We start from the raw sequence: 24,723 nt of genomic DNA, 5'->3' as shown, positions 1-24,723 counted from the left end.
TGAGGGGAATGAGAGATTGAGTCACTCTGAGGAAACCTGCTTGCCTAAAATACCTGCAAGCGCCCTGTCTAGAGGACTCAGTGACTGGATGACTTTCGTCATCTGCCTCCTCCTCCACTCCCTCCTCCTCTTCTTCCTCCTCATCCTCTTCTCTGTGGTGAGAGGAGTGGTGGAGGGCGGAAAAGGAAGAAATGCAGAAATTGGACATCATGAAGACAAACAATAGAGGAGGGTACAGCAGAGACAACACACAAGAATGACATTTAAAAACATGCTTGTCAGAACAGAATTAGACATACAGTATTAGTGAGTGTATGAGAACATTGCTAGAGTTTGACAGAAACCATTTTCGAAACTGTAATGTACAGACAATTATCAGTCCATTCTCAATAGTAGCACGTGAAATGTAAAATAAGATTCAACTCAAAAAAGCAGCGTTAGAGCAGAGGGACATATCTTCTGTGTTTGAATATAATACATGAGTCTGCGGCCGATTTGCTGTTTCTATCCCTCTTGGGTGTCTGGATTTCATTAACAACATGGAAAATGGTGAACTTCAAAGGCAGCTTGAATTTCCTGTGGTGGACTGGATGAAACTAGTCTGGGATCATATGACCTGATGGATTTAAATTAAGTACACCTGAAGACCTGAGTGCTACCAGAAATATTAGAGGGCATGCTAGTTTGAAATAAGCGTGAGATTAATGGGAGCACTGGGAAAGACAGTAATCAGTCATGATTTTTCAAGACAAAAATCAATGTAAAATTCAGACTATCTATAAAACTACAAGTCTATTGTGCTTTTCACGTGACACACAAAAAGTCATCCTTTAGTATGTCGTCCAAAATTTTACAAAAAGCCATACTTTAGTACGTCGTACAAATTATGACAAAAATGTCATACTATACTATACTATCTGACAATTTTTTTGAAAAACATTTTTTTGGTCCAAAACTTGACAAAAAACGTCATACGTCGGGACCAGGTTCTGCTCTGTCTGTATGAAGTGTTTTTTGTATTTCCAGCCCAGGAACATCTTGTGCGCTGCCGACATTATCGCTGCTGAGTCTGACTGCCGCCGTACGGTTTGTCGGTTGAGTGGAATGGCACATGACCAGAGAGAGCCAATCACAAGCGTCAGTTTTGGAAGGAGGATGTTGACTTGAAAAAAACTAAAAACAAACATGAATCCATGGGGAGGAAAAAACTGATAAATCCGAGCTTTTGTGGCGATTTTTTTAAAAATGTTACTTAATTTGTAATCATTGAAATTTCCAAAGCAACTGTAATTTAATTACATATTTTCTCCCAGTAATGTAACTGATTACAATTACGTAAATTTTGTAATTAAATTACGTAACGTCGTTACATGTAATTCGTTACTCCCCAACACTACCCCCAGGTGTAACCATTTTTTGAAAAAAAAGATGTGGTCCAAAATTTGACAAAAACGACATACTATACAATGTCGCCCGGAATCTGACAATTTTTTTTTAATCATTTTTTTGTCCAAAACTTGACAAAAACATCATACTATACTATGTAGTACGTCATACTATACTATGTCGTCCAAAATGTGACCATTTTTTGAAAAAAAACATTGGTCCAAAATTTGACAAAAACGACATACTATACTATGTCGTCCAAAATCTGACAATTTTTTTGAAAACCATTTTTTTGGTGAAAAACTTGACAAAAACATCATACTATACTATGTAGTACGTCATACTATACCATATCTCCAAAATGTGACCATTTTTGGAGAAAACAAATTTGGTCCAAAATTTGACAACAACGACATACTATACTATGTCGTCGAAAATCTGACAATTTTTTGAAAACCATTTTTTTGGTCCAAAACTTGACAAAAACGTCATACTATACTATGTAGTACGTCATACTATACCATATCTCCAAAATGTGACCGTTTTTGGAGAAAACAAATTTGGTCCAAAATTTGACAAAAACGACATACTATACTATGTCGTCCAAAATCTGACCATTTTTTTGAAAACCATTTTTTTGGTCCTAAACTTGCCAAAACGTCATACTATACTATGTAGTACGTCATACTATACTATGTCTCCAAAATGTGACCATTTTTGGAGAAAACAAATTTGGTCCAAAATTTGACAAAAACGACATACTATACTATGTCGTCCAAAATCTGACCATTTTTTTGAAAACCATTTTTTTGGTCCAAAACTTGCCAATACGTCATACTATACTATGTAGTATGTCATACTATACTATGTCTCCAAAATGTGACCATTTTTGGAGAAAACAAATTTGGTCCAAAATTTGACAAAAAAACGACATACTATACTATGTCGTCCAAAATCTGACAATTTTTTGAAAATCATTCTTTTGGTCCAAAACTTGCCAATATGTCATACTATACTATGTAGTACGTCATACTATACTATGTCTCCAAAATGTGACCATTTTTGGAGAAAACAAATTTGGTCCAAAATTTGACAAAAACGACATACTATACTATGTCGTCCAAAATCTGACAATTTTTTTGAAATCCGTTTTTTGGTCCAAAACTTGCCAATACGTCATACTATACTATGTAGTACGTCATACTATACTATGTCTCCAAATTGTGACCATTTTTGGAGAAAACTAATTTGGTCCAAATTTGACAAAAACGACATACTATACTATGTCGTCCAAAATCTGACAATTTTTTTGAAAACCATTTTTTTGGGCCAAAACTTGACAAAAACGTCATACTATACTATGTAGTACGTCATACTATACCATGTCTCCAAAATGTGACCATTTTTGGAGAAAACAAATTTGGTCCAAAATTTGACAAAAACAACATACTATACTATGTCGTCCAAAATCTGACAATTTTTTGAAAACCATTTTTTTGGTCCAAAACTTGACAAAAACGTCATACTATACTATGTAGTACGTCATACTATACTATGTCGTCCAAAATGTGACCATTTTTTTTTGATATATTTTTTGGGCCTTTTTGCCTTTGATGATAGTATAATGGAGAGAGATAGGAAACAGGAGGAAGAGAGGTGGGGAATGACATGCAAAAAGACCGCTTGATGCAGGATTCGAACCAGAGTCATCTGCAGCAAGATACAGCCTCAGCATATGGGGCAGTTGCTGGACCAACTTCGCCACAGCTACCCCCCAAGTGTAGCCATTTTTTGTAAATAAATGTGGTCCAAAATTTGACAAAAACGACATACGATACTATGTCGTCCAAAATCTGACCATTTTTTTGAAAACCATTTTTTTGGTCCAAACCTTGCCAATACGTCATACTATACTATGTAGTACGTCATACTATACTATGTCTCCAAAATGTGACCATTTTTGGAGAAAACAAATTTGGTCCAAAATTTGACAAAAACGACATACTATACTATGTCGTCCAAAATCTGACCATTTTTTTGAAATCAGTTCTTTGGTCCAAAACTTGACAAAAACGTCATACTATACTATGTAGTACGTCATACTATACTATGTCTCCAAATAGTGACCATTTTTGGAGAAAACAAATTTGGTCCAAAATTTGACAAAAACGACATACTATAGTGTAGTCCAAAATCTGACAATTTTTTGAAAACCATTCTTTTGGTCCAAAACTTGCCAATACGTCATACTATACTATGTAGTACGTCATACTATACTATGTCTCCAAAATGTGACCATTTTTGGAGAAAACAAATTTGGTCCAAAATTTGACAAAAACGACATACTATACTATGTCGTCCAAAATCTGACAATTTTTTTGAAATCAGTTCTTTGGTCCAAAACTTGACAAAAACGTCATACTATACTATGTAGTACGTCATACTATACTATGTCTCCAAATTGTGACCATTTTTGGAGAAAACAAATTTGGTCCAAAATTTGACAAAAACGACATACTATAGTGTAGTCCAAAATCTGACAATTTTTTGAAAACCATTCTTTTGGTCCAAAACTTGCCAATACGTCATACTATACTATGTAGTACGTCATACTATACTATGTCTCCAAAATGTGACCATTTTTGGAGAAAACAAATTTGGTCCAAAATTTGACAAAAACGACATACTATACTATGTCGTCCAAAATCTGACAATTTTTTTGAAATCCGTTTTTTGGTCCAAAACTTGCCAATACGTCATACTATACTATGTAGTACGTCATACTATACTATGTCTCCAAATTGTGACCATTTTTGGAGAAAACTAATTTGGTCCAAATTTGACAAAAACGACATACTATACTATGTCGTCCAAAATCTGACAATTTTTTTGAAAACCATTTTTTTGGGCCAAAACTTGACAAAAACGTCATACTATACTATGTAGTACGTCATACTATACCATGTCTCCAAAATGTGACCATTTTTGGAGAAAACAAATTTGGTCCAAAATTTGACAAAAACAACATACTATACTATGTCGTCCAAAATCTGACAATTTTTTGAAAACCATTTTTTTGGTCCAAAACTTGACAAAAACGTCATACTATACTATGTAGTACGTCATACTATACTATGTCGTCCAAAATGTGACCATTTTTTTTTTATATATTTTTTGGGCCTTTTTGCCTTTGATGATAGTATAATGGAGAGAGATAGGAAACAGGAGGAAGAGAGGTGGGGAATGACATGCAAAAAGACCGCTTGATGCAGGATTCGAACCAGAGTCATCTGCAGCAAGATACAGCCTCAGCATATGGGGCAGTTGCTCGACCAACTTCGCCACAGCTACCCCCCAAGTGTAGCCATTTTTTGTAAATAAATGTGGTCCAAAATTTGACAAAAACGACATACGATACTATGTCGTCCAAAATCTGACCATTTTTTTGAAAACCATTTTTTTGGTCCAAAACTTGCCAATACGTCATACTATACTATGTAGTACGTCATACTATACTATGTCTCCAAAATGTGACCATTTTTGGAGAAAACAAATTTGGTCCAAAATTTGACAAAAACGACATACTATACTATGTCGTCCAAAATCTGACAATTTTTTTGAAATCAGTTCTTTGGTCCAAAACTTGACAAAAACGTCATACTATACTATGTAGTACGTCATACTATACTATGTCTCCAAATTGTGACCATTTTTGGAGAAAACAAATTTGGTCCAAAATTTGACAAAAACGACATACTATAGTGTAGTCCAAAATCTGACAATTTTTTGAAAACCATTCTTTTGGTCCAAAACTTGCCAATACGTCATACTATACTATGTAGTACGTCATACTATACTATGTCTCCAAAATGTGACCATTTTTGGAGAAAACAAATTTGGTCCAAAATTTGACAAAAACGACATACTATACTATGTCGTCCAAAATCTGACAATTTTTTTGAAATCCGTTTTTTGGTCCAAAACTTGCCAATACGTCATACTATACTATGTAGTACGTCATACTATACTATGTCTCCAAATTGTGACCATTTTTGGAGAAAACTAATTTGGTCCAAATTTGACAAAAACGACATACTATACTATGTCGTCCAAAATCTGACAATTTTTTTGAAAACCATTTTTTTGGGCCAAAACTTGACAAAAACGTCATACTATACTATGTAGTACGTCATACTATACCATGTCTCCAAAATGTGACCATTTTTGGAGAAAACAAATTTGGTCCAAAATTTGACAAAAACAACATACTATACTATGTCGTCCAAAATCTGACAATTTTTTGAAAACCATTTTTTTGGTCCAAAACTTGACAAAAACGTCATACTTTACTATGTAGTACGTCATACTATACTATGTCGTCCAAAATGTGACCATTTTTTTTTGATATATTTTTTGGGCCTTTTTGCCTTTGATGATAGTATAATGGAGAGAGATAGGAAACAGGAGGAAGAGAGGTGGGGAATGACATGCAAAAAGACCGCTTGATGCAGGATTCGAACCAGAGTCATCTGCAGCAAGATACAGCCTCAGCATATGGGGCAGTTGCTGGACCAACTTCGCCACAGCTACCCCCCAAGTGTAGCCATTTTTTGTAAATAAATGTGGTCCAAAATTTGACAAAAACGACATACGATACTATGTCGTCCAAAATCGGCCAATTTTTTTGAAATCAGTTTTTTGGTCCAAAACTTGCCAATACGTCATACTATACTATGTAGTACGTCATACTATACTATGTCTCCAAAATGTGACCATTTTTGGAGAAAACAAATTTGGTCCAAAATTTGACAAAAACGACATACTATACTATGTCGTCCAAAATCTGACAATTTTTTTGAAAACCATTTTTTTGGTCCAAAACTTGCCAATACGTCATACTATACTATGTAGTACGTCATACTATACTATGTCTCCAAAATGTGACCATTTTTGGAGAAAACAAATTTGGTCCAAAATTTGACAAAAACGACATACTATACTATGTCGTCCAAAATCTGACAATTTTTTTAAAATCAGTTCTTTGGTCCAAAACTTGACAAAAACGTCATATTATACTATGTAGTACGTCATACAAGACCATATCTCCAAAATGTGACCATTTTTGGAGAAAACAAATTTGGTCCAAAATTTGACAAAAACAACATACTATACTATGTCGTCCAAAATCTGACAATTTTTTGAAAACCATTTTTTTGGTCCAAAACTTGACAAAAACGTCATACTTTACTATGTAGTACGTCATACTATACTATGTCGTCCAAAATGTGACCATTTTTTTTTGATATATTTTTTGGGCCTTTTTGCCTTTGATGATAGTATAATGGAGAGAGATAGGAAACAGGAGGAAGAGAGGTGGGGAATGACATGCAAAAAGACCGCTTGATGCAGGATTCGAACCAGAGTCATCTGCAGCAAGATACAGCCTCAGCATATGGGGCAGTTGCTGGACCAACTTCGCCACAGCTACCCCCCAAGTGTAGCCATTTTTTGTAAATAAATGTGGTCCAAAATTTGACAAAAACGACATACGATACTATGTCGTCCAAAATCGGCCAATTTTTTTGAAATCAGTTTTTTGGTCCAAAACTTGCCAATACGTCATACTTTACTATGTAGTACGTCATACTATACTATGTCTCCAAAATGTGACCATTTTTGGAGAAAACAAATTTGGTCCAAAATTTGACAAAAACGACATACTATACTATGTCGTCCAAAATCTGACAATTTTTTTAAAATCAGTTCTTTGGTCCAAAACTTGACAAAAACGTCATATTATACTATGTAGTACGTCATACTATACCATATCTCCAAAATGTGACCATTTTTGGAGAAAACAAATTTGGTCCAAAATTTGACAAAAACGACATACTATACTATGTCGTCCAAAATCTGACAATTATTTTGAAAACCATTTTTTTGGTCCAAAACTTGCCAATACGTCATACTATACTATGTAGTACGTTATACTATACTATGTCTCCAAAATGTGACCATTTTTGGAGAAAAAAAATTTGGTCCAAATTTTGACAAAAACGACATACTATACTGTCGTCCAAAATCTGACAATATTTTTGAAAAACTTTTTTTTGTCCAAAACTTGACAAAAACGTCATACTGTACTATGTAGTGCGTCATACTATACTATGTCGTCCAAAATGTGACCATTTTTTTTAATATATTTTTTGGGCCTTTTTGCCTTTGATGATAGTATAATGGAGAGCGATAGGAAACAGGAGGAAGAGAGGTGGGGAATGACACGCAAAAAGACCGCTTGATGCAGAATTCGAACCAGAGTCATCTGGAGCAAGATACAGCCTCAGCATATGGGGCAGGTGCTCTACCAACTTAGCCACTGCTTCCCCCCAAGTGTAGCCATTTTTTGTAAATGAATGTGGTCCAAAATTTGACAAAAACGACATACGATACTATGTCGTCCAAAATCGGCCAATTTTTTTGAAATCAGTTTTTTGGTCCAAAACTTGACAAAAACGTCATACTATACTATGTAGTACGTCATACTATACCATGTCTCCAAAATGTGACCATTTTTGGAGAAAACAAATTTGGTCCAAAATTTGACAAAAACAACATACTATACTATGTCGTCCAAAATCTGACAATTTTTTGAAAACCATTTTTTTGGTCCAAAACTTGACAAAAACGTCATACTATACTATGTAGTACGTCATACTATACCATGTCTCCAAAATGTGACCATTTTTGGAGAAAACAAATTTGGTCCAAAATTTGACAAAAACGACATACTATATATACTATGTCGTCCAAAATCTGACAATTTTTTGAAAACCATTTTTTTGGTCCAAAACTTGACAAAAACGTCATACTATACTATGTAGTACGTCATACTATACCATATCTCCAAAATGTGACCATTTTTGGAGAAAACAAATTTGGTCCAAAATTTGACAAAAACGACATACTATATACTATGTCGTCCAAAATCTGACAATTTTTTTGAAAACCATTTTTTTGGTCCAAAACTTGACAAAAACGTCATACTATACTATGCAGTACGTCATACTATACTATGTCGTCCAAAATGTGACCATTTTTTTTAATATATTTTTTGGGCCTTTTTGCCTTTGATGATAGTATAATGGAGAGAGATAGGAAACAGGAGGAAGAGAGGTGGGGAATGACACGCAAAAAGACCGCTTGATGCAGGATTCGAACCAGAGTCATCTGCAGCAAGATACAGCCTCAGCATATGTGGCAGGTGCTCTACCAACTTCGCCACCGCTTCCCCCCAAGTGTAGCCATTTTTTGTAAATAAATGTGGTCCAAAATTTGACAAAAACGACATACTATACTATGTCGTCCAAAATCGGCCAATTTTTTTGAAATCAGTTTTTTGGTCCAAAACTTGCCAATACGTCATACTATACTATGTAGTACGTCATACTATACCATATCTCCAAAATGTGACCATTTTTGGAGAAAACAAATTTAGTCCAAAATTTGACAACAACGACATACTATACTATGTCGTCCAAAATCTGACAATTTTTTTGAAAACCATTTTTTTGGTCCAAAACTTGACAAAAACGTCATACTATACTATGTAGTACGTCATACTATACCATATCTCCAAAATGTGACCATTTTTGGAGAAAACAAATTTGGTCCAAAATTTGGCAAAAACGACATACTATACTATGTCGTCCAAAATCTGACCATTTTTTTGAAAACCATTTTTTTGGTGCAAAACTTGCCAATACGTCATACTATACTATGTAGTACGTCATACTATACTATGTCTCCAAATTGTGACCATTTTTGGAGAAAACAAATTTGGTCCAGAATTTGACAAAAACGACATACTATACTATGTCGTCCAAAATCTCACAATTTTTTTGAAAACCATTTTTTTGGTCCAAAACTTGACAAAAACATCATACTATACTATGTAGTACGTCATACTATACCATATCTCCAAAATGTGACCATTTTTGGAGAAAACAAATTTGGTCCAAAATTTGGCAAAAACGACATACTATACTATGTCGTCCAAAATCTGACCATTTTTTTGAAAACCATTTTTTTGGTGCAAAACTTGCCAATACGTCATACTATACTATGTAGTACGTCATACTATACTATGTCCCCAAAATGTGACAATTTTTTGAAAAACCATTTTTTTGGGCCAAAACTTGACAAAAACGTCATACTATACTATGTAGTACGTCATACAATACCATATCTCCAAAATGTGACCATTTTTGGAGAAAACAAATTTGGTCCAAAATTTGACAAAAACGACATACTATACTATGTCGTCCATAATCGGACAATTTTTTTGAAAACCATTTTTTTGGTCCACAACTTGACAAAAACGTCATACTATACTATGTAGTACGTCATACTATACCATATCTCCAAAATGTGACCATTTTTGGAGAAAACAAATTTGGTCCAAAATTTGACAAAAACGACATACTATACTATGTCGTCCAAAATCTGACAATTTTTTGAAAAACCATTTTTTTGGGCCAAAACTTGACAAAAACATCATACTATACTATGTAGTACGTCATACTATACCATATCTCCAAAATGTGACCATTTTTGGAGAAAACAAATTTGGTCCAAAATTTGGCAAAAACGACATACTATACTATGTCGTCCAAAATCTGACCATTTTTTTGAAAACCATTTTTTTGGTGCAAAACTTGCCAATACGTCATACTATACTATGTAGTACGTCATACTATACTATGTCCCCAAAATGTGACAATTTTTTGAAAAACCATTTTTTTGGGCCAAAACTTGACAAAAACGTCATACTATACTATGTAGTACGTCATACAATACCATATCTCCAAAATGTGACCATTTTTGGAGAAAACAAATTTGGTCCAAAATTTGACAAAAACGACATACTATACTATGTCGTCCATAATCGGACAATTTTTTTGAAAACCATTTTTTTGGTCCACAACTTGACAAAAACGTCATACTATACTATGTAGTACGTCATACTATACCATATCTCCAAAATGTGACCATTTTTGGAGAAAACAAATTTGGTCCAAAATTTGACAAAAACGACATACTATACTATGTCGTCCAAAATCTGACAATTTTTTGAAAAACCATTTTTTTGGGCCAAAACTTGACAAAAACGTCATACTATACTATGTAGTACGTCATACAATACCATATCTCCAAAATGTGACCATTTTTGGAGAAAACAAATTTGGTCCAAAATTTGACAAAAACGACATACTATACTATGTCGTCCATAATCGGACAATTTTTTTGAAAACCATTTTTTTGGTCCACAACTTGACAAAAACGTCATACTATACTATGTAGTACGTCATACTATACCATATCTCCAAAATGTGACCATTTTTGGAGAAAACAAATTTGGTCCAAAATTTGACAAAAACGACATACTATACTATGTCCTCCAAAATCTGACATTTTTTTTGAAAACCATTTTTTTGGTCCAAAACTTGCCAATACGTCATACTATACTATGTAGTACGTCATACTATACTATGTCTCCAAATTGTGACCATTTTTGGAGAAAACAAATTTGGTCCAAAATTTGACAAAAACAACATACTATACTATGTCGTACAAAATCTGACATTTTTTTTGAAAACCATTTTTTTGGTCCACAACTTGACAAAAACGTCATACTATACTATGTAGTACGTCATACTATACCATATCTCCAAAATGTGACCATTTTTGGAGAAACAAATTTGGTCCAAAATTTGACAACAACGACATACTATACTATGTCGTCCAAAATCTGACAATTTTTTTGAAAACCATTTTTTTGGTCCAAAACTTGACAAAAACATCATACTATACTATGTAGTACGTCATACTATACCATATCTCCAAAATGTGACCATTTTTGGAGAAAACAAATTTGGTCCAAAATTTGGCAAAAACGACATACTATACTATGTCGTCCAAAATCTGACAATTTTTTTGAAAACCATTTTTTTGGTCCAAAACTTGCCAATACGTCATACTATACTATGTAGTACGTCATACTATACTATGTCCCCAAAATGTGACCATTTTTGGAGAAAACAAATTTGGTCCAAAATTTGGCAAAAACGACATACTATACTATGTCGTCCAAAATCTGACAATTTTTTTGAAAACCATTTTTTTGGTCCAAAACTTGCCAATACGTCATACTATACTATGTAGTACGTCATACTATACTATGTCTCCAAATTGTGACCATTTTTGGAGAAAACTAATTTGGTCCAAAATCTGACAATTTTTTTGAAAACCATTTTTTTGGTCCAAAACTTGCCAATACGTCATACTATACTATGTAGTACGTCATACTATACTATGTCTCCAAATTGTGACCATTTTTGGAGAAAACAAATTTGGTCCAAAATTTGACAAAAACGACATACTATACTATGTCGTCCAAAATCTGACAATTTTTTTGAAAACCATTTTTTTGGTCCAAAACTTGCCAATACGTCATACTATACTATGTAGTACGTCATACTATACTATGTCTCCAAATTGTGACCATTTTTGGAGAAAACAAATTTGGTTCAGAATTTGACAAAAACGACATACTATACTATGTCGTCCAAAATCTCACAATTTTTTTGAAAACCATTTTTTTGGTCCAAAACTTGCCAATACGTCATACTATACTATGTAGTACGTCATACTATACTATGTCTCCAAATTGTGACCATTTTTGGAGAAAACAAATTTGGTCCAGAATTTGACAAAAACGACATACTATACTATGTCGTCCAAAATCTCACAATTTTTTTGAAAACCATTTTTTTGGTCCAAAACTTGCCAATACGTCATACTATACTATGTAGTACGTCATACTATACTATGTCTCCAAAATGTGACCATTTTTGGAGAAAACAAATTTGGTCCAAAATTTGACAAAAACGACATACTATACTATGTCGTCCAAAATCTGACCATTTTTTTGAAATCAGTTCTTTGGTCCAAAACTTGCCAATACGTCATACTATACTATGTAGTACGTCATACTATACCATGTCTCCAAAATGTGACCATTTTTTGAGAAAACAAATTTGGTCCGAAATTTGACAAAAACGACATACTATACTATGTCGTCCAAAATCTGACAATTTTTTTGAAAGCCATTTTCTTTGGTCCAAAACTTGACAAAAACGTCATACTATACTATGTAGTACGTCATACTATACTATGTCCCCAAAATGTGACCATTTTTGGAGAAAACAAATTTGGTCCAAAATTTGGCAAAAACGACATACTATACTATGTCGTCCAAAATCTGACAATTTTTTTGAAAACCATTTTTTTGGTCCAAAACTTGCCAATACGTCATACTATACTATGTAGTACGTCATACTATACTATGTCTCCAAATTGTGACCATTTTTGGAGAAAACTAATTTGGTCCAAAATCTGACAATTTTTTTGAAAACCATTTTTTTGGTCCAAAACTTGCCAATACGTCATACTATACTATGTAGTACGTCATACTATACTATGTCTCCAAATTGTGACCATTTTTGGAGAAAACAAATTTGGTCCAAAATTTGACAAAAACGACATACTATACTATGTCGTCCAAAATCTGACAATTTTTTTGAAAACCATTTTTTTGGTCCAAAACTTGCCAATACGTCATACTATACTATGTAGTACGTCATACTATACTATGTCTCCAAATTGTGACCATTTTTGGAGAAAACAAATTTGGTTCAGAATTTGACAAAAACGACATACTATACTATGTCGTCCAAAATCTCACAATTTTTTTGAAAACCATTTTTTTGGTCCAAAACTTGCCAATACGTCATACTATACTATGTAGTACGTCATACTATACTATGTCTCCAAATTGTGACCATTTTTGGAGAAAACAAATTTGGTCCAGAATTTGACAAAAACGACATACTATACTATGTCGTCCAAAATCTCACAATTTTTTTGAAAACCATTTTTTTGGTCCTAAACTTGCCAATACGTCATACTATACTATGTAGTACGTCATACTATACTATGTCTCCAAAATGTGACCATTTTTGGAGAAAACAAATTTGGTCCAAAATTTGACAAAAACGACATACTATACTATGTCGTCCAAAATCTGACAATTTTTTTGAAATCAGTTCTTTGGTCCAAAACTTGCCAATACGTCATACTATACTATGTAGTACGTCATACTATACCATGTCTCCAAAATGTGACCATTTTTTGAGAAAACAAATTTGGTCCGAAATTTGACAAAAACGACATACTATACTATGTCGTCCAAAATCTGACAATTTTTTTGAAAGCCATTTTCTTTGGTCCAAAACTTGACAAAAACGTCATACTATACTATGTAGTACGTCATACTATACTATGTCTCCAAATTGTGACCATTTTTGGAGAAAACAAATTTGGTCCAAAATTTGACAAAAACGACATACTATACTATGTCGTCCAAAATCTGACAATTTTTTTGAAAACCATTTTTTTGGTCCAAAACTTGCCAATACGTCATACTATACTATGTAGTACGTCATACTATACTATGTCTCCAAAATGTGACCATTTTTGGAGAAAACAAATTTGGTCCACAATTTGACAAAAACGACATACTATACTATGTCGTCCAAAATCTGACAATTTTTTTGAAAACCATTTTTTTGGTCCAAAACTTGCCAATACGTCATACTATACTATGTAGTACGTCATACTATACTATGTCGTCCAAAATGTGACCATTTTTTTTAATATATTTTTTGGGCCTTTTTGCCTTTGATGATAGTATAATGGAGAGAGATAGGAAACAGGAGGAAGAGAGGTGGGGAATGACACGCAAAAAGACCGCTTGATGCAGGATTCGAACCAGAGTCATCTGCAGCAAGATACAGCCTCAGCATATGTGGCAGGTGCTCTACCAACTTCGCCACCGCTTCCCCCCAAGTGTAGCCATTTTTTGTAAATAAATGTGGTCCAAAATTTGACAAAAACGACATACTATACTATGTCGTCCAAAATCGGCCAATTTTTTTGAAATCAGTTTTTTGGTCCAAAACTTGCCAATACGTCATACTATACTATGTAGTACGTCATACTATACCATATCTCCAAAATGTGACCATTTTTGGAGAAAACAAATTTAGTCCAAAATTTGACAACAACGACATACTATACTATGTCGTCCAAAATCTGACAATTTTTTTGAAAACCATTTTTTTGGTCCAAAACTTGACAAAAACGTCATACTATACTATGTAGTACGTCATACTATACCATATCTCCAAAATGTGACCATTTTTGGAGAAAACAAATTTGGTCCAAAATTTGGCAAAAACGACATACTATACTATGTCGTCCAAAATCTGACCATTTTTTTGAAAACCATTTTTTTGGTGCAAAACTTGCCAATACGTCATACTATACTATGTAGTACGTCATACTATACTATGTCTCCAAATTGTGACCATTTTTGGAGAAAACAAATTTGGTCCAGAATTTGACAAAAACGACATACTATACTATGTCGTCCAAAATCTCACAATTTTTTTGAAAACCATTTTTTTGGTCCAAAACTTGACAAAAACATCATACTATACTATGTAGTACGTCATACTATACCATATCTCCAAAATGTGACCATTTTTGGAGAAAACAAATTTGGTCCAAAATTTGGCAAAAACGACATACTATACTATGTCGTCCAAAATCTGACCATTTTTTTGAAAACCATTTTTTTGGTGCAAAACTTGCCAATACGTCATACTATACTATGTAGTACGTCATACTATACTATGTCCCCAAAATGTGACAATTTTTTGAAAAACCATTTTTTTGGGCCAAAACTTGACAAAAACGTCATACTATACTATGTAGTACGTCATACAATACCATATCTCCAAAATGTGACCATTTTTGGAGAAAACAAATTTGGTCCAAAATTTGACAAAAACGACATACTATACTATGTCGTCCATAATCGGACAATTTTTTTGAAAACCATTTTTTTGGTCCACAACTTGACAAAAACGTCATACTATACTATGTAGTACGTCATACTATACCATATCTCCAAAATGTGACCATTTTTGGAGAAAACAAATTTGGTCCAAAATTTGACAAAAACGACATACTATACTATGTCGTCCAAAATCTGACAATTTTTTGAAAAACCATTTTTTTGGGCCAAAACTTGACAAAAACATCATACTATACTATGTAGTACGTCATACTATACCATATCTCCAAAATGTGACCATTTTTGGAGAAAACAAATTTGGTCCAAAATTTGGCAAAAACGACATACTATACTATGTCGTCCAAAATCTGACCATTTTTTTGAAAACCATTTTTTTGGTGCAAAACTTGCCAATACGTCATACTATACTATGTAGTACGTCATACTATACTATGTCCCCAAAATGTGACAATTTTTTGAAAAACCATTTTTTTGGGCCAAAACTTGACAAAAACGTCATACTATACTATGTAGTACGTCATACAATACCATATCTCCAAAATGTGACCATTTTTGGAGAAAACAAATTTGGTCCAAAATTTGACAAAAACGACATACTATACTATGTCGTCCATAATCGGACAATTTTTTTGAAAACCATTTTTTTGGTCCACAACTTGACAAAAACGTCATACTATACTATGTAGTACGTCATACTATACCATATCTCCAAAATGTGACCATTTTTGGAGAAAACAAATTTGGTCCAAAATTTGACAAAAACGACATACTATACTATGTCGTCCAAAATCTGACAATTTTTTGAAAAACCATTTTTTTGGGCCAAAACTTGACAAAAACGTCATACTATACTATGTAGTACGTCATACAATACCATATCTCCAAAATGTGACCATTTTTGGAGAAAACAAATTTGGTCCAAAATTTGACAAAAACGACATACTATACTATGTCGTCCATAATCGGACAATTTTTTTGAAAACCATTTTTTTGGTCCACAACTTGACAAAAACGTCATACTATACTATGTAGTACGTCATACTATACCATATCTCCAAAATGTGACCATTTTTGGAGAAAACAAATTTGGTCCAAAATTTGACAAAAACGACATACTATACTATGTCCTCCAAAATCTGACATTTTTTTTGAAAACCATTTTTTTGGTCCAAAACTTGCCAATACGTCATACTATACTATGTAGTACGTCATACTATACTATGTCTCCAAATTGTGACCATTTTTGGAGAAAACAAATTTGGTCCAAAATTTGACAAAAACAACATACTATACTATGTCGTACAAAATCTGACATTTTTTTTGAAAACCATTTTTTTGGTCCACAACTTGACAAAAACGTCATACTATACTATGTAGTACGTCATACTATACCATATCTCCAAAATGTGACCATTTTTGGAGAAACAAATTTGGTCCAAAATTTGACAACAACGACATACTATACTATGTCGTCCAAAATCTGACAATTTTTTTGAAAACCATTTTTTTGGTCCAAAACTTGCCAATACGTCATACTATACTATGTAGTACGTCATACTATACTATGTCTCCAAATTGTGACCATTTTTGGAGAAAACTAATTTGGTCCAAAATCTGACAATTTTTTTGAAAACCATTTTTTTGGTCCAAAACTTGCCAATACGTCATACTATACTATGTAGTACGTCATACTATACTATGTCTCCAAATTGTGACCATTTTTGGAGAAAACAAATTTGGTCCAAAATTTGACAAAAACGACATACTATACTATGTCGTCCAAAATCTGACAATTTTTTTGAAAACCATTTTTTTGGTCCAAAACTTGCCAATACGTCATACTATACTATGTAGTACGTCATACTATACTATGTCTCCAAATTGTGACCATTTTTGGAGAAAACAAATTTGGTTCAGAATTTGACAAAAACGACATACTATACTATGTCGTCCAAAATCTCACAATTTTTTTGAAAACCATTTTTTTGGTCCAAAACTTGCCAATACGTCATACTATACTATGTAGTACGTCATACTATACTATGTCTCCAAATTGTGACCATTTTTGGAGAAAACAAATTTGGTCCAGAATTTGACAAAAACGACATACTATACTATGTCGTCCAAAATCTCACAATTTTTTTGAAAACCATTTTTTTGGTCCTAAACTTGCCAATACGTCATACTATACTATGTAGTACGTCATACTATACTATGTCTCCAAAATGTGACCATTTTTGGAGAAAACAAATTTGGTCCAAAATTTGACAAAAACGACATACTATGTCGTCCAAAATCTGACAATTTTTTTGAAATCAGTTCTTTGGTCCAAAACTTGCCAATACGTCATACTATACTATGTAGTACGTCATACTATACCATGTCTCCAAAATGTGACCATTTTTTGAGAAAACAAATTTGGTCCGAAATTTGACAAAAACGACATACTATACTATGTCGTCCAAAATCTGACAATTTTTTTGAAAGCCATTTTCTTTGGTCCAAAACTTGACAAAAACGTCATACTATACTATGTAGTACGTCATACTATACTATGTCTCCAAATTGTGACCATTTTTGGAGAAAACAAATTTGGTCCAAAATTTGACAAAAACGACATACTATACTATGTCGTCCAAAATCTGACAATTTTTTTGAAAACCATTTTTTTGGTCCAAAACTTGCCAATACGTCATACTATACTATGTAGTACGTCATACTATACTATGTCTCCAAAATGTGACCATTTTTGGAGAAAACAAATTTGGTCCACAATTTGACAAAAACGACATACTATACTATGTCGTCCAAAATCTGACAATTTTTTTGAAAACCATTTTTTTGGTCCAAAACTTGCCAATACGTCATACTATACTATGTAGTACGTCATACTATACTATGTCGTCCAAAATGTGACCATTTTTTTTAATATATTTTTTGGGCCTTTTTGCCTTTGATGATAGTATAATGGAGAGAGATAGGAAACAGGAGGAAGAGAGGTGGGGAATGACACGCAAAAAGACCGCTTGATGCAGGATTCGAACCAGAGTCATCTGCAGCAAGATACAGCCTCAGCATATGTGGCAGGTGCTCTACCAACTTCGCCACCGCTTCCCCCCAAGTGTAGCCATTTTTTGTAAATAAATGTGGTCCAAAATTTGACAAAAACGACATACTATACTATGTCGTCCAAAATCGGCCAATTTTTTTGAAATCAGTTTTTTGGTCCAAAACTTGCCAATACGTCATACTATACTATGTAGTACGTCATACTATACCATATCTCCAAAATGTGACCATTTTTGGAGAAAACAAATTTAGTCCAAAATTTGACAACAACGACATACTATACTATGTCGTCCAAAATCTGACAATTTTTTTGAAAACCATTTTTTTGGTCCAAAACTTGACAAAAACGTCATACTATACTATGTAGTACGTCATACTATACCATATCTCCAAAATGTGACCATTTTTGGAGAAAACAAATTTGGTCCAAAATTTGGCAAAAACGACATACTATACTATGTCGTCCAAAATCTGACCATTTTTTTGAAAACCATTTTTTTGGTGCAAAACTTGCCAATACGTCATACTATACTATGTAGTACGTCATACTATACTATGTCTCCAAATTGTGACCATTTTTGGAGAAAACAAATTTGGTCCAGAATTTGACAAAAACGACATACTATACTATGTCGTCCAAAATCTCACAATTTTTTTGAAAACCATTTTTTTGGTCCAAAACTTGACAAAAACATCATACTATACTATGTAGTACGTCATACTATACCATATCTCCAAAATGTGACCATTTTTGGAGAAAACAAATTTGGTCCAAAATTTGGCAAAAACGACATACTATACTATGTCGTCCAAAATCTGACCATTTTTTTGAAAACCATTTTTTTGGTGCAAAACTTGCCAATACGTCATACTATACTATGTAGTACGTCATACTATACTATGTCCCCAAAATGTGACAATTTTTTGAAAAACCATTTTTTTGGGCCAAAACTTGACAAAAACGTCATACTATACTATGTAGTACGTCATACAATACCATATCTCCAAAATGTGACCATTTTTGGAGAAAACAAATTTGGTCCAAAATTTGACAAAAACGACATACTATACTATGTCGTCCATAATCGGACAATTTTTTTGAAAACCATTTTTTTGGTCCACAACTTGACAAAAACGTCATACTATACTATGTAGTACGTCATACTATACCATATCTCCAAAATGTGACCATTTTTGGAGAAAACAAATTTGGTCCAAAATTTGACAAAAACGACATACTATACTATGTCGTCCAAAATCTGACAATTTTTTGAAAAACCATTTTTTTGGGCCAAAACTTGACAAAAACATCATACTATACTATGTAGTACGTCATACTATACCATATCTCCAAAATGTGACCATTTTTGGAGAAAACAAATTTGGTCCAAAATTTGGCAAAAACGACATACTATACTATGTCGTCCAAAATCTGACCATTTTTTTGAAAACCATTTTTTTGGTGCAAAACTTGCCAATACGTCATACTATACTATGTAGTACGTCATACTATACTATGTCCCCAAAATGTGACAATTTTTTGAAAAACCATTTTTTTGGGCCAAAACTTGACAAAAACGTCATACTATACTATGTAGTACGTCATACAATACCATATCTCCAAAATGTGACCATTTTTGGAGAAAACAAATTTGGTCCAAAATTTGACAAAAACGACATACTATACTATGTCGTCCATAATCGGACAATTTTTTTGAAAACCATTTTTTTGGTCCACAACTTGACAAAAACGTCATACTATACTATGTAGTACGTCATACTATACCATATCTCCAAAATGTGACCATTTTTGGAGAAAACAAATTTGGTCCAAAATTTGACAAAAACGACATACTATACTATGTCGTCCAAAATCTGACAATTTTTTGAAAAACCATTTTTTTGGGCCAAAACTTGACAAAAACGTCATACTATACTATGTAGTACGTCATACAATACCATATCTCCAAAATGTGACCATTTTTGGAGAAAACAAATTTGGTCCAAAATTTGACAAAAACGACATACTATACTATGTCGTCCATAATCGGACAATTTTTTTGAAAACCATTTTTTTGGTCCACAACTTGACAAAAACGTCATACTATACTATGTAGTACGTCATACTATACCATATCTCCAAAATGTGACCATTTTTGGAGAAAACAAATTTGGTCCAAAATTTGACAAAAACGACATACTATACTATGTCCTCCAAAATCTGACATTTTTTTTGAAAACCATTTTTTTGGTCCAAAACTTGCCAATACGTCATACTATACTATGTAGTACGTCATACTATACTATGTCTCCAAATTGTGACCATTTTTGGAGAAAACAAATTTGGTCCAAAATTTGACAAAAACAACATACTATACTATGTCGTACAAAATCTGACATTTTTTTTGAAAACCATTTTTTTGGTCCACAACTTGACAAAAACGTCATACTATACTATGTAGTACGTCATACTATACCATATCTCCAAAATGTGACCATTTTTGGAGAAACAAATTTGGTCCAAAATTTGACAACAACGACATACTATACTATGTCGTCCAAAATCTGACAATTTTTTTGAAAACCATTTTTTTGGTCCAAAACTTGACAAAAACATCATACTATACTATGTAGTACGTCATACTATACCATATCTCCAAAATGTGACCATTTTTGGAGAAAACAAATTTGGTCCAAAATTTGGCAAAAACGACATACTATACTATGTCGTCCAAAATCTGACAATTTTTTTGAAAACCATTTTTTTGGTCCAAAACTTGCCAATACGTCATACTATACTATGTAGTACGTCATACTATACTATGTCCCCAAAATGTGACCATTTTTGGAGAAAACAAATTTGGTCCAAAATTTGGCAAAAACGACATACTATACTATGTCGTCCAAAATCTGACAATTTTTTTGAAAACCATTTTTTTGGTCCAAAACTTGCCAATACGTCATACTATACTATGTAGTACGTCATACTATACTATGTCTCCAAATTGTGACCATTTTTGGAGAAAACTAATTTGGTCCAAAATCTGACAATTTTTTTGAAAACCATTTTTTTGGTCCAAAACTTGCCAATACGTCATACTATACTATGTAGTACGTCATACTATACTATGTCTCCAAATTGTGACCATTTTTGGAGAAAACAAATTTGGTCCAAAATTTGACAAAAACGACATACTATACTATGTCGTCCAAAATCTGACAATTTTTTTGAAAACCATTTTTTTGGTCCAAAACTTGCCAATACGTCATACTATACTATGTAGTACGTCATACTATACTATGTCTCCAAATTGTGACCATTTTTGGAGAAAACAAATTTGGTTCAGAATTTGACAAAAACGACATACTATACTATGTCGTCCAAAATCTCACAATTTTTTTGAAAACCATTTTTTTGGTCCAAAACTTGCCAATACGTCATACTATACTATGTAGTACGTCATACTATACTATGTCTCCAAATTGTGACCATTTTTGGAGAAAACAAATTTGGTCCAGAATTTGACAAAAACGACATACTATACTATGTCGTACAAAATCTCACAATTTTTTTGAAAAACCATTTTTTTGGTCCAAAACTTGCCAATACGTCATACTATACTATGTAGTACGTCATACTATACTATGTCTCCAAAATGTGACCATTTTTGGAGAAAACAAATTTGGTCCAAAATTTGACAAAAACGACATACTATACTATGTCGTCCAAAATCTGACCATTTTTTTGAAATCAGTTCTTTGGTCCAAAACTTGCCAATACGTCATACTATACTATGTAGTACGTCATACTATACCATGTCTCCAAAATGTGACCATTTTTTGAGAAAACAAATTTGGTCCGAAATTTGACAAAAACGACATACTATACTATGTCGTCCAAAATCTGACAATTTTTTTGAAAGCCATTTTCTTTGGTCCAAAACTTGACAAAAACGTCATACTATACTATGTAGTACGTCATACTATACTATGTCCCCAAAATGTGACCATTTTTGGAGAAAACAAATTTGGTCCAAAATTTGGCAAAAACGACATACTATACTATGTCGTCCAAAATCTGACAATTTTTTTGAAAACCATTTTTTTGGTCCAAAACTTGCCAATACGTCATACTATACTATGTAGTACGTCATACTATACTATGTCTCCAAATTGTGACCATTTTTGGAGAAAACTAATTTGGTCCAAAATCTGACAATTTTTTTGAAAACCATTTTTTTGGTCCAAAACTTGCCAATACGTCATACTATACTATGTAGTACGTCATACTATACTATGTCTCCAAATTGTGACCATTTTTGGAGAAAACAAATTTGGTCCAAAATTTGACAAAAACGACATACTATACTATGTCGTCCAAAATCTGACAATTTTTTTGAAAACCATTTTTTTGGTCCAAAACTTGCCAATACGTCATACTATACTATGTAGTACGTCATACTATACTATGTCTCCAAATTGTGACCATTTTTGGAGAAAACAAATTTGGTTCAGAATTTGACAAAAACGACATACTATACTATGTCGTCCAAAATCTCACAATTTTTTTGAAAACCATTTTTTTGGTCCAAAACTTGCCAATACGTCATACTATACTATGTAGTACGTCATACTATACTATGTCTCCAAATTGTGACCATTTTTGGAGAAAACAAATTTGGTCCAGAATTTGACAAAAACGACATACTATACTATGTCGTCCAAAATCTCACAATTTTTTTGAAAACCATTTTTTTGGTCCTAAACTTGCCAATACGTCATACTATACTATGTAGTACGTCATACTATACTATGTCTCCAAAATGTGACCATTTTTGGAGAAAACAAATTTGGTCCAAAATTTGACAAAAACGACATACTATACTATGTCGTCCAAAATCTGACAATTTTTTTGAAATCAGTTCTTTGGTCCAAAACTTGCCAATACGTCATACTATACTATGTAGTACGTCATACTATACCATGTCTCCAAAATGTGACCATTTTTTGAGAAAACAAATTTGGTCCGAAATTTGACAAAAACGACATACTATACTATGTCGTCCAAAATCTGACAATTTTTTTGAAAGCCATTTTCTTTGGTCCAAAACTTGACAAAAACGTCATACTATACTATGTAGTACGTCATACTATACTATGTCTCCAAATTGTGACCATTTTTGGAGAAAACAAATTTGGTCCAAAATTTGACAAAAACGACATACTATACTATGTCGTCCAAAATCTGACAATTTTTTTGAAAACCATTTTTTTGGTCCAAAACTTGCCAATACGTCATACTATACTATGTAGTACGTCATACTATACTATGTCTCCAAAATGTGACCATTTTTGGAGAAAACAAATTTGGTCCACAATTTGACAAAAACGACATACTATACTATGTCGTCCAAAATCTGACAATTTTTTTGAAATCAGTTCTTTGGTCCAAAACTTGCCAATACGTCATACTATACTATGTAGTACGTCATACTATACTATGTCTCCAAATTGTGACCATTTTTGGAGAAAACAAATTTGGTCCAAAATTTGACAAAAACGACATACTATACTATGTCATCCAAAATCTGACAATTTTTTTGAAAACCATTTTTTTGGTCCAAAACTTGCCAATACGTCATACTATACTATGTAGTACGTCATACTATACTATGTCTCCAAAATGTGACCATTTTTGGAGAAAACAAATTTGGTCCAAAATTTGACAAAAACGACATACTATACTATGTCGTCCAAAATCTGACAATTTTTTTGAAATCAGTTTTTTGGTCCAAAACTTGACAAAAACGTCATACTATACTATGTAGTACGTCATACTTTACTATGTCGTCCAAAATGTGCCCATTTTTTGAAAAAAAACATTGGTCCAAAATTTGACAAAAACGACATACTATACTATGTCGTCCAAAATCTGACAATTTTTTTGAAATCAGTTTTTTGTTCCAAAACTTGACAAAAACGTCATACTATACTATGTAGTACGTCATACTATACTATGTCGTCCAAAATGTGACAATTTTTAGAAAAAAAAAAATGGTCCAAAATTTGACAAAAACGACATACTATATACTATGTCGTCCAAAATCTGACAATTTTTTTGAAATCAGTTTTTTGGTCCAAAACTTGACAAAAACGTCATACTATACTATGTAGTACGTCATACTATACTATGTCGTCCAAAATGTGACAATTTTTTGAAAAAAAAAATTGGTACAAAATTTGACAAAAAAGTCATGCTATACTATGTA

The 24,723-nt window shown here is 32.9% G+C and overlaps 1 protein-coding gene across 1 annotated transcript in view; it reads right to left on the bottom strand.

Annotated features, from left to right (window-relative positions):
- fhod3b (formin homology 2 domain containing 3b) overlaps positions 1–24,723 on the bottom strand; it is a 117,873-nt gene that overhangs the window by 17,079 nt on the left and 76,071 nt on the right. The window lies entirely within an intron of this gene.

Source organism: Microchirus variegatus, assembly GCF_963457635.1.
Source record: "Microchirus variegatus genome assembly, chromosome: 1".
In the NCBI taxonomy this organism is placed as follows: domain Eukaryota; kingdom Metazoa; phylum Chordata; class Actinopteri; order Pleuronectiformes; family Soleidae; genus Microchirus; species Microchirus variegatus.
This window is presented reverse-complemented; position numbering and strand designations above follow the sequence as displayed.